Source organism: Pavona decussata, unplaced genomic scaffold, assembly GCF_977016875.1.
Source record: "Pavona decussata unplaced genomic scaffold, jaPavDecu1.1 SCAFFOLD_90, whole genome shotgun sequence".
Taxonomy (NCBI): domain Eukaryota; kingdom Metazoa; phylum Cnidaria; class Anthozoa; order Scleractinia; family Agariciidae; genus Pavona; species Pavona decussata.
In genome coordinates this window covers 729,992-742,500 of record NW_028145507.1, presented here as the reverse complement: position 1 = coordinate 742,500, position 12,509 = coordinate 729,992, and the positions used below count along the sequence as shown (strand labels likewise).

At 41.8% G+C, this 12,509-nt stretch overlaps 2 pseudogenes; both read left to right on the top strand.

Moving 5' to 3' along the window:
* The first annotated feature begins 1,856 nt into the window (after positions 1-1,856).
* Positions 1,857-2,390, top strand: LOC146474327 (uncharacterized; annotated as a pseudogene).
* Positions 2,391-10,633: 8,243 nt separating this feature from the next.
* Positions 10,634-11,303, top strand: LOC146474326 (uncharacterized; annotated as a pseudogene).
* Positions 11,304-12,509: the final 1,206 nt, after the last annotated feature.

Genomic DNA, 12,509 nt, shown 5'->3' with positions numbered 1-12,509 from the left:
AGCTCTTTCAAGGTCCAAATCTTTTAAAGGAAAATATGCAGGAAGAATGAAATGATTAGTTGGCTAGTGGTTTCAAACCAAAAAACGTTCCACAAAAATCGGAATATATCCAGGAGTGACGTACAAGAACATACCTTCCATATTCTCCATACCACAGAAGACCATAAATGCTGCAATAATATGTCCCTCCACTTCGCGATCATGGAACTCTCTATAAGCATTATAATCTTCAACCCCTTTTTTTGCATTTGTCTTTACTGTTCGGTTGACTGTTGCCATAGTGGTTCCAATTTCTGGAGCAGAGTCATCCTTAAGGAAGATCTTGTTCTCAATCTAAGACAAATTCCAAACAACAGCATCAGATATACTCATTACATTGCTGACTGAGATAGTTTTCCCAGTTTTTTTTCCAGGTAGAATTGGCTGTTGCCTTGATTTGTTTGATTATTGACCGAAGTGTTTGTCATAATTAGTGAATACATGCAAAAGAAACATTTTAGAGTCGTGGCAGCCTGATTCAAACTCATTGTTAAATTTTTCAGAGGAAAGGCCTTGACTTATGGGTTGGCTGGATTTCTTCCTTTTTTTACATGTCGGCTTTGAAAAGGAAAGCATAGGAATAACCAGTAAAAGAAAATTATACCTTGTACAGATTAACTTTAGCATGCCAATCTGCATGTGTTGGATCTAACCCCTCCAGTCGATCGAACATGTCATCGCCATCCTGGAAAACCCACTGAACATTGCGTGCACGTTCTTCTGTGAGTTGGTCTCCATTTAGGAATATTCTTTCAAGAACCACATTGCCACCGTCCTTCTTTAACTGTGGTTCATGCTTTGACTGTACAGACATCAGATACTGAGCCATTTCCCCAGAAATGTTGGTATTTAGGAATTCCAAACCGAGAAAACACTAGTAAAAACAGTGAGAGTAGTACACACACTTTGATTATTTCTTTTTATGTTCCAAATTGAAAGTCAACTAACGTTGCATGTCAATGTTTGCTGAACATATTAACACTGTACTATTTTAGCAGGGAATTTCTAATTCAAAAGTAAATCCACTGCCATTTGACATAAGTCAATCCTGAGAAATGGGTGACCACACGTGTGCAAGATATTTCACCCCTAACAAACTTGAGATCACATAAATAACTGTAATTACCACCTCAGATTTTTGTGCCATCTCCTGACTGTATTGATGAGGAATATGGTGGACCACAACGTCCTTTAAAAAACTGAAAGCAGGTAAGTACTTTACAAACATCCTTGACACCAGAGTGATGAAGTCACTTTCAACAGCAAAGTTACTGTCTTCGCTAGGTAGCAACCCCGATAACTCCAGGTCCAATAGCTTTCTTTGACCTGTTGCTTCAGCATGACCCCTGCAAGGGGTTATGACCCTATTACGGATAGCAAGGTGATGAGTCCAGTGAATTGACTGGTTTCTCAGTTTGCTGGTTTGGATCCTGGCAGAGAGGCTGAAATCCAAGTTCTCAGCTACAATTCTAAAAAAAGAAAAAACCTGTCTTCAGTAGGAAGAATAAACATCTGAAACCTGCAACAAATTAGGTTGTTTCCAGATAAATTCAACCACCATAATAATATAATAATTTTAAACAATACAAAAATACAGTTATTTACAGTTATTTGTGAAGGGTGATTTTCCACTGGCTGAGTGAAACGAAAAAAGTGGAAAATGTTTTTCTCACACACCGCTGGGGGCCTGGGGATGGGTTTAGGTCATGTGACATGTAAGGCAGGCAGTTGTTTTTTGTTGACCGCCATTGCTTGACCTTTTTTGCGAAAGTGTGCGAAAATATTTGCATTTCTTTGTCACGAATCATTAGTGAGGCATGTCAAAGGACACGAGATGTTCAAAAGGGAGTTCTCGGGCGGTTAGCCGACTTGAGCAGGGATCAAGGCACGAAAGCCCGGAGCGTGAGGAACCTCCAAACCGAGCCGAGGGACCGCCAAGTTGGGCAAAGGAGCTGCTGCAGCAGCAGAAACTGTATTCCAAGGAGTTAAAGAAACTGAAGAACGAGCTTGATGATGGGAAGCTTCAAAAAAAAAATCGCAAACTTAGCGATCCAGAACCGTAGTTTCGTTTTGAGGGAAACAAGAAGCAGTACAAAGTTAATCGCGACGTCTTGGATAAAATCGACAGGGCTAAGAATACGAGTGACGATGAGTCCAGGACCGAGCTCCTCGAGGAAGGGGAGAAACTTCTTTTAGAACGGAATAAGCTCATTTGCCTTGCCGATAAGTAGGGTTGGGACACGGTGGAATGTTATGCAGCCGAACCGCTTACTAGCAATTCTGGCGACAAGAAGCGAATAAGAAAGGCCGTCAAAGAAAGCAAGCAACTCAGGGAGGAGAAATACTTGCTGATAAACCACTGTCACTTCGTTAAATGTCACTTTTTTACTCATACTGATGTCTTGTCAGCCTCGGACTGATTTGGATGAGAGGCAGGAGGAGGGGAGATGTGCCAGGGTTCCATTTTTTTGGTAAGCTGTTTGATTTGGTAACGATGAACTTCTTCCAAGGCAGCAGTTTTTTGAAACAAAGCAGCAATTTCTTGTTGTGCTTCTTCAGTGATATCTCTGGATCCCACCACAGCGCTTAGTTTAGCTAAGGCAGGTTTTGGTCCATACATTCGTCTCCAAACGTAGGGAAAAATGGGTGAATCCTTGGAGGGCTCTTTGGTAGGCTTGTAGAGTTGCCACCAAGCTTTCCAGTACATGTCGTACAGCAGGATTTCTGGTTTGAACCATCCGTGCAGGGGTTGTTGGAACTTTTTCGTTTCAATGGTCATTTGAACCGTCCAACCTGTTCCACCTTTGAGAGTTCTGGGATGGATGGGATCGTTGAATTGACTGAACGCGTACACTACATCACACTCTTTGACGATAAAGTAGTTTCTTCGAATGAGATTGACTGTGTAACTGTGGGATTGCAAATCGAGTGACTTGCCTAGTGATTTCATAGCAGCAAATACCACTGAATCTGCTTGGATCAATATGTCGGACCTCAACGCTGTGATGTTGCTGCTTCTGTGATGTCCTTCCAGAATTTTTATGTCAACCTTCATTCCTGCATTTATGGCACATTTTTCAGCAATGAAATCTGTTCCTTCAGCACCACCCGTTAAAATGGTGTACTCGCCACACAGAGAAGTTTCCATAGGTTCATCTTTCTTTTCATCGTTTTTCTTGAATCTTGGATCATCGAAAATGAAATTGGAAATCTCCATGTCCGAAAGTGAAAATTAAGTGAGGAACAACTTACTTATATAAAATGACCTGACCAATCAGAAAAGAAGTGACCTTATATGGTTTATTGACAACATTAAACCTTATTTGGATGACCAATTGACGAAAAAAGACCTTATATGGGTCTTAGTTTGACGTCAATGAATATCCTTATTTGGATTATTGAGGTCATTAAACCTTATTTGGGTGACGGATTGACGTCATCAAATGTGCGTCAGCACTCCTTATTTGGTGGATTGACGTGAGTAACAATGTCCTTATTTGGCAGATTGACGTCATACTTAGAGTATAAAAGGAGAACAACACTTCATTTTATTCATTCTTGGTTTGAAGGTGAATGTATGCACCAGAGTTTCCTCCATGTAGTCCAGACGCATTTTTTTGGAATTGGGTGAAAAATTACTTGGGTCCTGTGTCTTTCATGGAACTCAGTGAAAAAGCTGAAAAAACTGGTAGGAAGAGGAGACGTAAGAGGATAAAACCTATTTCTGAAGACGAAGACGACAGATAAGAAGTAAACTTTTTGAAAAGGAAACCTACAGCACCTGTGAAACCACCTGTTTCCAAGAAAGCTTTTGTTCCATTGGAAAATGTGACTAACTTGATCGTGTTAGACTCTGGTCCTAAGTTACCAGATTTACCATATGTAGGGCGACCGTTAAAAGAAGAAGAAATTACTTGCGCTAACTATGAAGCTAACGAGGCTGAATGCTTGATCAGGAAAGAGAAAGAAGAAAGATTGCAAAAAGAAACGGATGAAGCCTTGAAACAGTTGCTGAAACAATTGGATGAAATGGAAGAACGTTACTTCTGCCCCATTCATCAATGTGCTGTCGAGAGAGTGGACATGAATGGAGATTCCCATCCAATAGATATGTACTATCGCTGTCCAGAGAGTAAGTGCATCATATTTTGCAGCAAAGAAGAAGCTCCCCATTACTTTGGTTTGGTAAATAAGCAACTGCTTGCAGATAACAAGCACGAAGGACGTTTACCTCGTTGTTACTGTAACGAATGTCCAGTGTTGAAGGTGAGAAAGACAGAGAAAAACTATGATCGAATGTACATGTCATGTGGTCAGAAAGGAAAGTGTAACTTCTTTCAGTGGGCAGACAGTCCTTTGACGTACAATAACAAGAAGTGGATGGGGTGGAATCCTGAAAAACAGCTGCTGCATCCACAGGATCCCTCAGTTGATGGAGAAGGTCCAATGTATGTGTGTCCCATTCATCGTTTACCCCTCGAGGTTCGTGTGGCTAGTAATGGATGGGAGTACTGCAAGTGTAGTAGCGACAGGGAGTGCATGCTGTTCTGTGGCAAGAAAGAGGCAAGGCATTACATGAATGCCGTTCAAGCACAGGACAAGTTTTTTGGTGGGATACAAGTACGAAGATCATTTGCCAGTTTGCTTTTGCCGAAGTTTGCCAGTGCTGAAGGTTGCCAGTTCTGATAAGAACAATGGTAGACTGTACATGTCTTGTAACAGAAAGAATAAGTGTGATTTCTTCCAGTGGGCAGATGTCCCATTGTTCGATAAGAATAGGGAGTGGATGCAGAGTTTGGTTGTTCCTGTTCCTCCAGGGTTTAGGCGTACTGAAGAAAATGGGTTTATGCGCCCTGACAATAGAGATAGGCCTCTGATGGTGGGAGACAAAATCATCGTTGGACCAGAAGATTGCCCATTTAGGACTTCTGTACAGTGCTGAGATGGAACAAGCTTGGGCGAGATTGCGAAGGTTGTATGAACGTGCTTCTTTAGTCATTTGAACTCATTGATTGAACTCATTTTGACACTTTTTTTGATTGGTTGATGGTCACGTGTTTTTTTTGGAAAGTGTATAAAAAAGCATTGAACGATTAAATATTTTTCATTTGCAAACATGAGTGTGATTTTATCTTGTCTCTACGAATGTGTCGGGCGTTGGTTAAAATGGAAGTTAACTATGTTTATTTGTCGTTCTATTCACGATGAACTTCAACCTCCACCTGATATAATTCCTGACAATCCTGATGTCAATTGGGTCAACACGCCTATGCTGCTGTTCAAGGAGAACTGTGTCAACGTTCATTTTACGAAATTTGTTGCTTTCATGATGTGGTTGAGAAAGAACTTTTCAGAACATGAAGGTCATTATCATTATGGAATGATTCAAAGAAGATTTGGATAGAGTTTTCCTTCAATCGCCAGTCTGTTTTGGCACCGATTGATCTTGGTCTGGTGTAAAGATAAGCCTGCGGGGAAGATCATGAAGATAAAGATTCGTCATCATTCTAGGGATATAAATGGATATCCACTAAAAGGAGAAGATATTTGTCCTTGAAAGATGAGCAAGAAAAAGAATATTAAGAGAAATTTGCTAGAGGCTTACAATGATCCATCTGCAAGTGGTAGTTTGGGTGGCGTACGACGATTTGCTGAAGCAAACAAGATAATGATCAAGAAGGTACAATCCTTATTGGAAAAGGATTTGGGCTATACTTTGCACAAACCCAGACCAAAACGTTTCAAGACACTCCCTGTCGTGGCAGAGGGAATGGATGATCAGTGGGTGGCGGATTTGGTAGAAGTGCAAACGCTGTCGAGGTATAATCGAGGCTACCGTTACGTTTTGACGGTGATAGACGTTTTGTCCAAATATGCTTGGGTTCAACCCCTCAAAGACAAGACGGGTGTTCAGTTGATCAAAGCCTTCGAAAAGATATTGAAGACGGGTCAACATCCCATTCAATTGCAAACGGATCGTGGTAAAAAATTTTGCAATAGAACGTTTCAAAATTTTTTGGAAAAAGAAAAGATCCATCATTTTTCCACGGAGGGAGATGCTAAAGCGTCCGTGGTGGAACGTTTCAATCGCAGTTTGAAGACTCACATGTATCATTATTTTACTTCGGCCAACACGCTGCGTTACGAAGATGTGCTTCAATCTTTGGTGAGAGGTTACAATGCGACAAAACATAGTAGTATCCGTATGCCTCCCAAAAACGTGACGATCAAGAATGAGAGAAAAGTATGGCAACATCTTTACGGTCGACGATTAAAACCTGTCAGAAAAAAACCCAGGTTCCGTGTGGGGGATCGAGTGCGACTGAACAAGAAGCATCGTACCTTCAAAAAAGGGTATTTACCTGGTTGGACCGAGGAGGTTTTCACGGTGGATTGCGTCATCCGTGGTCCCGTCAACACATACAAAATACGCGAATTGGATGACACTCCATTGGAAGGAAGGTTCTATGAACAGGATTTACAGAAAGTGTATATGGGCGATGATGACGTGTTCAGAGTAGAAAAGGTACTTAAGAGGCAGAAAGGTCAAGTGTTGGTAAAATGGAAAGGTTGGCTCGATAAGTACAACAATTGGATATCGAGCAAAGAGTTGAAGAAACTGTGATGGCAATGCCCCACTCGTCGTTTTACGTGACACTGAACAGTCGATCTAATTTGAACGAATTTCCAGACAACAAACCACATCGATTCAGGAATCGATTGCATCATCCGTTGATTTTGAGAGAACTGGGATGGAGAGTGGGATTGAGTAGCATCTATGTCCCTTCAGCTCAACCCGATCTACGCAAGAGTCTTTTGACTGGAGACAGAGGCAAGTTTCTGATGAAGTGGTCTTTCTGGATAGATGAATACATCGAAATAACTAACTCAAGAAAATATGATGAAGGATCAATCGAAATCACAGTGGAGGACATGGAAAGAAACGGTTACGTTACGTCTGGGGTGACTATGATGAAATATTTTGTCGATACGTACAATCGTACGTATGGTGTTGAGGTAGGAAAAAATGACAAATTAGAATCAAGTAGTGGAAAAAAGTATCAACTGGATGTCAAAATGGATGGAGACGACATGGTCATTGACAACAGTAACGTTCATCGATCTACGGAAGATGGTAGACCCACTATTAGATTCAACAAGAAACTGGCCTTGAAAATGAAATGGTTTGAAGCCACGGCGTTTCAACATCAAACTATGTCCAACATCAAACTGGGGCCCAATCTCATCATGAATTTTTATGATCCTACGATACCTAATGTCTTGGATGTCGTCGATACAAACAATCGAAACAGCACGATGTTTTTCAAAGAAGTGGGAGATGATATCCAACTCAGTGTGTTTTGGAACTGGGGATTCATCAATTTGAACGAAGCGTTTCGTTTGGTTGATTGACGATCGAACCATGCATGTACTGTCTGATGTAGTGAGCAGCAGCATCGTCGCAGACAGGACGGAAGATCTTCTGCGAATGTTTCACTATAAGAGGGAGAAAGACTGTGACATGTTTCATTTTGATCCTCAAAACGTCCACTACAGACCCGTGAGGAAAGCTTTTTTTGAAGTCATCGAAACTGCGTTTACGGAAACTGATGGGCAAGAAATGAAATTTTACAGTGGAGATTGCACCATCACCTTGCATTTCAAGAGGGACTTTCTAGCCACATGAGTGATTCCTTTCACATGACGGTCCTGAGTCAAGCCGATCTGACTGAATTTCCTAAAAATGTGGCCAACAGCTTCAAAAACTGACTGGCAAATCCTCTTTTTTTGATGGGCGATGGATGGAAAGTGGGACTAGCAAGCATCTCGTTACCTGATTCCCGAGTGAGCATTAAACTTTGGAAAAGGAGAAGGTATCTTGACTCTGCACTTCAAAAAGGATTCAGCATGAGAGGTGGAAGCTTGAATCGTTTTATGTCGGAACGTAACAAGCAAAAACAACATGGTGGCAACATCAAACGAATGCTAAAGGACGTGTTAAAAGGTGGCGTAAAAGGGGGTTTGGCTGGCTTGAGAAGTAGTCGGAGTTTCTCGGATCTGAGAAGAAAACGTATAAAGGGATTTCGCCAGGGTGCTAAAAGGAAAGCCAAACAAATCCTTGGACGAGAAATCACTAAGAGAGCCAGAGACATTTTTGGAGTATGAGTCGACCCCTTCATTTTACTCCCCAACGCCTCAAGGCTGAAAAGGGGTTACCACTACAACGTGGAGGTTTATTATTCTTAAACCCTACAACTATCGCAAAACTGAAACAGAGAGGAAAACGTAGAGGACGATTGAGTGGACTTGGAAAAAGGAGCCAATGAGGTGGTGCTTTGACTGAGAAAAAAAGAAGAAAAAGAAAAAACAGAGTTCCGTTGGGTGGATTGGTGCTAGGAAGAAAAGGAGGAGCAGGAAAAAGAAGGAGACAACGTGGTGGACGCATATTTTCCGAGTTGGGTCAACTACCTAGTCATGACATTGTCCTATATCTCCGACGAAGGTATAAAAGAGGTAACAAACGCAAATAAACATCAATCAAACATGGGGGACGCTACCGTGGCTCATGAACGGTCCGTCGTGGAAGTCAATCCTAGTCTGAATTTGTTTGAAGTACCAGATACAGACATTTCCTACAATGGTTATCGCATGGTCATCATCAATCCCACCACCACGGGAATCACTCCCATGGAATTTGTGGTGAATCCTTCGGAGGATTACATAGATTTGAACCGGAGCTATTTCCAAATGAAACTGAGGCTCAAGTATGCAGATGACTCTAACATCGTGGCTGCCTCGCATCACATTGTCAACAACATGGCTCATTCCATTATCAAGTATCTCTCTGTGAGGCTCAATGGCACTTTGATCAGTCCTCAGACAGACCCCTATGCCTACAAAGCTTATTTTGAGACTCTCCTTAATTTCAATCGAGATGAAGGAGAAACGATCTTGGCTCCGCAAGGTTGGTACAACATCCTTGAGTCCTACCAGCTCAATTGGAATCCACCACTGGTTCTGACACTCTCAAGGTAACCAATCACACCACTGCCCAAAAAGCCAACTGAACCATCTTCAAAAATGCCACGGGAGATTATGTAGGCAAATCAAAATGGTTGATGTTCAAGCCTCACCTGGAAGTGTTTCACTCTGGGAAGGTGTTGGTACCTCAAACTGCAATTCTTCTTCAATGATCCAGATTTTTGGACCTATTGGAGAACTCAACTTGCCACTACTGGTAACAACAAAAGCTTTCGATTGAATCCAGAGGAGATTGAAATCAGATTCATGGTATGTCAGTTGAGATTAAATTCCAACATGTTCAAGACTCTAGCTGTGCAAAGAGCTGCCACCCCTTATGCTGAGTATCCAGTGGTGAGAGGTGAAATCAGAACCTACACGTTCCAAGGTACAAGCGACAGTTGGGAGGAAAACAACATCTTCCAGAACAGGATTCCCAACCGGATGGTGATAAGATTGCTGGATGCCAAGGCCTTCAATGGAGACAGAAGTTATTACCCCTATGCCTTCCAAAAGTTTGGACTGGAAACCATCAAGCAGATTGTGAGAGGGGAAGAATACCCCTACGAAACACTGGAATTAAATGGAACCAATTCTACCAGAGATCCCTTGGGCTTCTTCCGATTTGTGTTAGCCAGTGGAGCCAGAAAAAAGAGTGTACCTACCATGTTGAAATACTCGGATTGGGGGCAAAATAAGAACTGTACCCTCTTCATGTTTGACAATGTGGCCAGTGGGGACGCAGATTCAAGAGACCTTAACCCTAGACAGAGTGGAGACTTACAGATTAAAATAAAGTTCAATGCTGCACCTAACAAAGTCATTACCGTGATGATTTACAGCGAGTTTGAAAATCTGCTGGAAGTAGACAAGTTTGGAGGCGTGCTGTACAACATCTACTAGAGAAGCTAAGAAAGATGGAATCTGTTGCTTTGAGTAACGTACAACTGGATTACTTGGCACGACAAGATCCATTCTTGAAACCTTATTATCGAGGAGCCTTGCCGTGTGATGGTTTACCAACCAACGCAAGTCATAAACAGAGTGCTTACATCGTGAATACGGACGAGAAAAGTCAACCGGGTAAACATTGGATCGCACCTGTTTGCCGTGTGATGGTTTACCAACCAACACAAGTCATAAACAGAGTGCTTACATCGTGAATACGGACGAGAAAAGTCCACCGGGTAGACATGGGATAGCACTTTGGACACGAGACGATGTTTGCGAAGTGATGGACAGTTATGGATTACCCCTCGAAATTTACGAAGCCAAACCGTTGGAAACCTGGTTGAAAAGATGGAAGTATCTTGTGGCCAATGGACAAAGTCTCCAAAATGTGGACAGTAACAGTTGTGGACATTATGCTCTGTTTTTCCTCAAAGCCAAAGCCAAAGGTTAGAGCATGTCAGACTTTTTGAAACAGTTTTCAAAGCATGATTATGTTACGAATGATCACACCGTTGGACAAATGTTGAAATTGTTGATCGTGGATGAAACCGCATGGAACCACGTTTGTAAACTTAAGTGTCATCAATCACATAAAAGATGTTTGATATTGTGTATTCTTGTCAGTCATGAATCGATGTGGAAAGAAGTTCCAAATCAGAAATCCCTCGAGTACACTGGTCGTGGGTCCATCTGGTAGTGGGAAAACCAAATGGACGGAACGATTGTTGTTGCAAAATTTGGATGTGTTTCAATCACCTCCCAAGACCATTCATTATTGTTACAGAGCATGGCAGGATGGTTTCACACGCATGAAAAAACGGGGCGTTCATTTTCACGAAGGAATTCCATAGTTGAGCGATTTGACAAAATGGTTTCCTAAAGGAGGTATTTTGGTCATGGACGACTTGATGGATGAGGGAGGAAGCGACAAACGCATCTTGGATTTATTTACCAAACATTCTCATCACAGAAACATCACAGTCTTGTATCTTTGCCAAGACATGTTTCCACCAGGTAAATATGCCAAGAGCATTTCAAGAAACGTGCATTACATTGTAGCCTTTAAAAACCCAAGAGATGGATGGGGTGTTCGAAATCTGTTATTCTAATCGTTTCCCTCCAATTGGAAGGATGTTCTTCGTGTCTTCCGTAAGGCTACGTCACGACCTTTTGGCTATCTCCTATTGGATCTTCACCCCGCGTCATCCGATGACGTCAGACTCTACAGCTATATATTGAGAGACAAAGACTTTACGCGCTGTTACAAGAACAGTCGAGATGGAGATGAATGAACAAGAGTTGAATGATATCTTAAGCAGCGGAAAAGACGCCAAAGGGATGATAAACGATGTTTTCAGTCGAGGAAAGGCTAAAGAAGACGAAGAAGAAGAAATGAACGAAATCATAATCAAAGAAATCATGCGAAAAGAAAAAGAAGAATGAAGGAAGAAAAGAGAGATGGTGCTTCAAATGCCCAGACCTACCAAAGAAAAAAGAGAGGCTTCCCTCTTAAATGTACCTATGGACAAAGATGAGCAAAAAAGCAAGAAAGCGCAGTCTTCATCTTTGGTAAACACCTGAATGAGATGAAACCAAATGACATGGATTACTGTGACATGCAAAATGTAGTGAATCTCATCAAGAATCGACAGTGGAAAAAGATACCTTGGTACGTGGAAAAAATCAATGAGACCTACTTCCGCGAACTCATCCAGACACTATTAGAAAAGACTGACGAACATTTGTACCTAAGGATGTTGAAAGAAGTCATAGCCGAAAAGATTTCCTTGCTGGATGAGTGAGACGAATTCCATAGTCTCTTGGAAGAGCCTCTCAGAAAGGTATTTAAACTCCTCGAGGATGAGAAGTTTGATAAAGTGGACACCTACGTAAATGGTGTAAACTTCTTCCGAAACGAAGTGGAAAACCAAAGAATAAAGAGTTGATTGTTCATCGTTTACTATTGTTCATTCTCATTTTCTTCTTTCTCAAGTGATTGATCTTAAAAATGATCCAATCCTGCAGTATACGGCACTCTGCCACGGAATAGTGAACGATCCCCGTAACCGTGTGATGACCGCAATCCCACACTTCCTGTCTACACCCCAAATGCATTAGTTCCTCCACTTTCGGGCAGCCAAATTCCTCTAGATTAACAGACGGGATTTCAAGTTGGTTCAACAGATCCTTTTCGATGTGACCTCCTTTGTACGCCACCACCATTTTTTGATTTGTTCTGTACTGTTTGTACAAATTGGTGACATCCAATGCCAGTTGATCTTGAGGTTTGGCATTCTCAAAATGCGTGGGTGTAAATGATAAACCGTGGATCCGACGAGTCACATACACCACTTGCTTTACTTGACTGGGTAGCAGATGAGTATACTTCATAGGCATCTCATAAAAATGTTGACCAAAACACCCAAGGTAGTTAGCGTACCCCAACTCGCATGCATAAAACTTTGGTAAAAAGTACCCCTCCATGTCGATGATTAAAC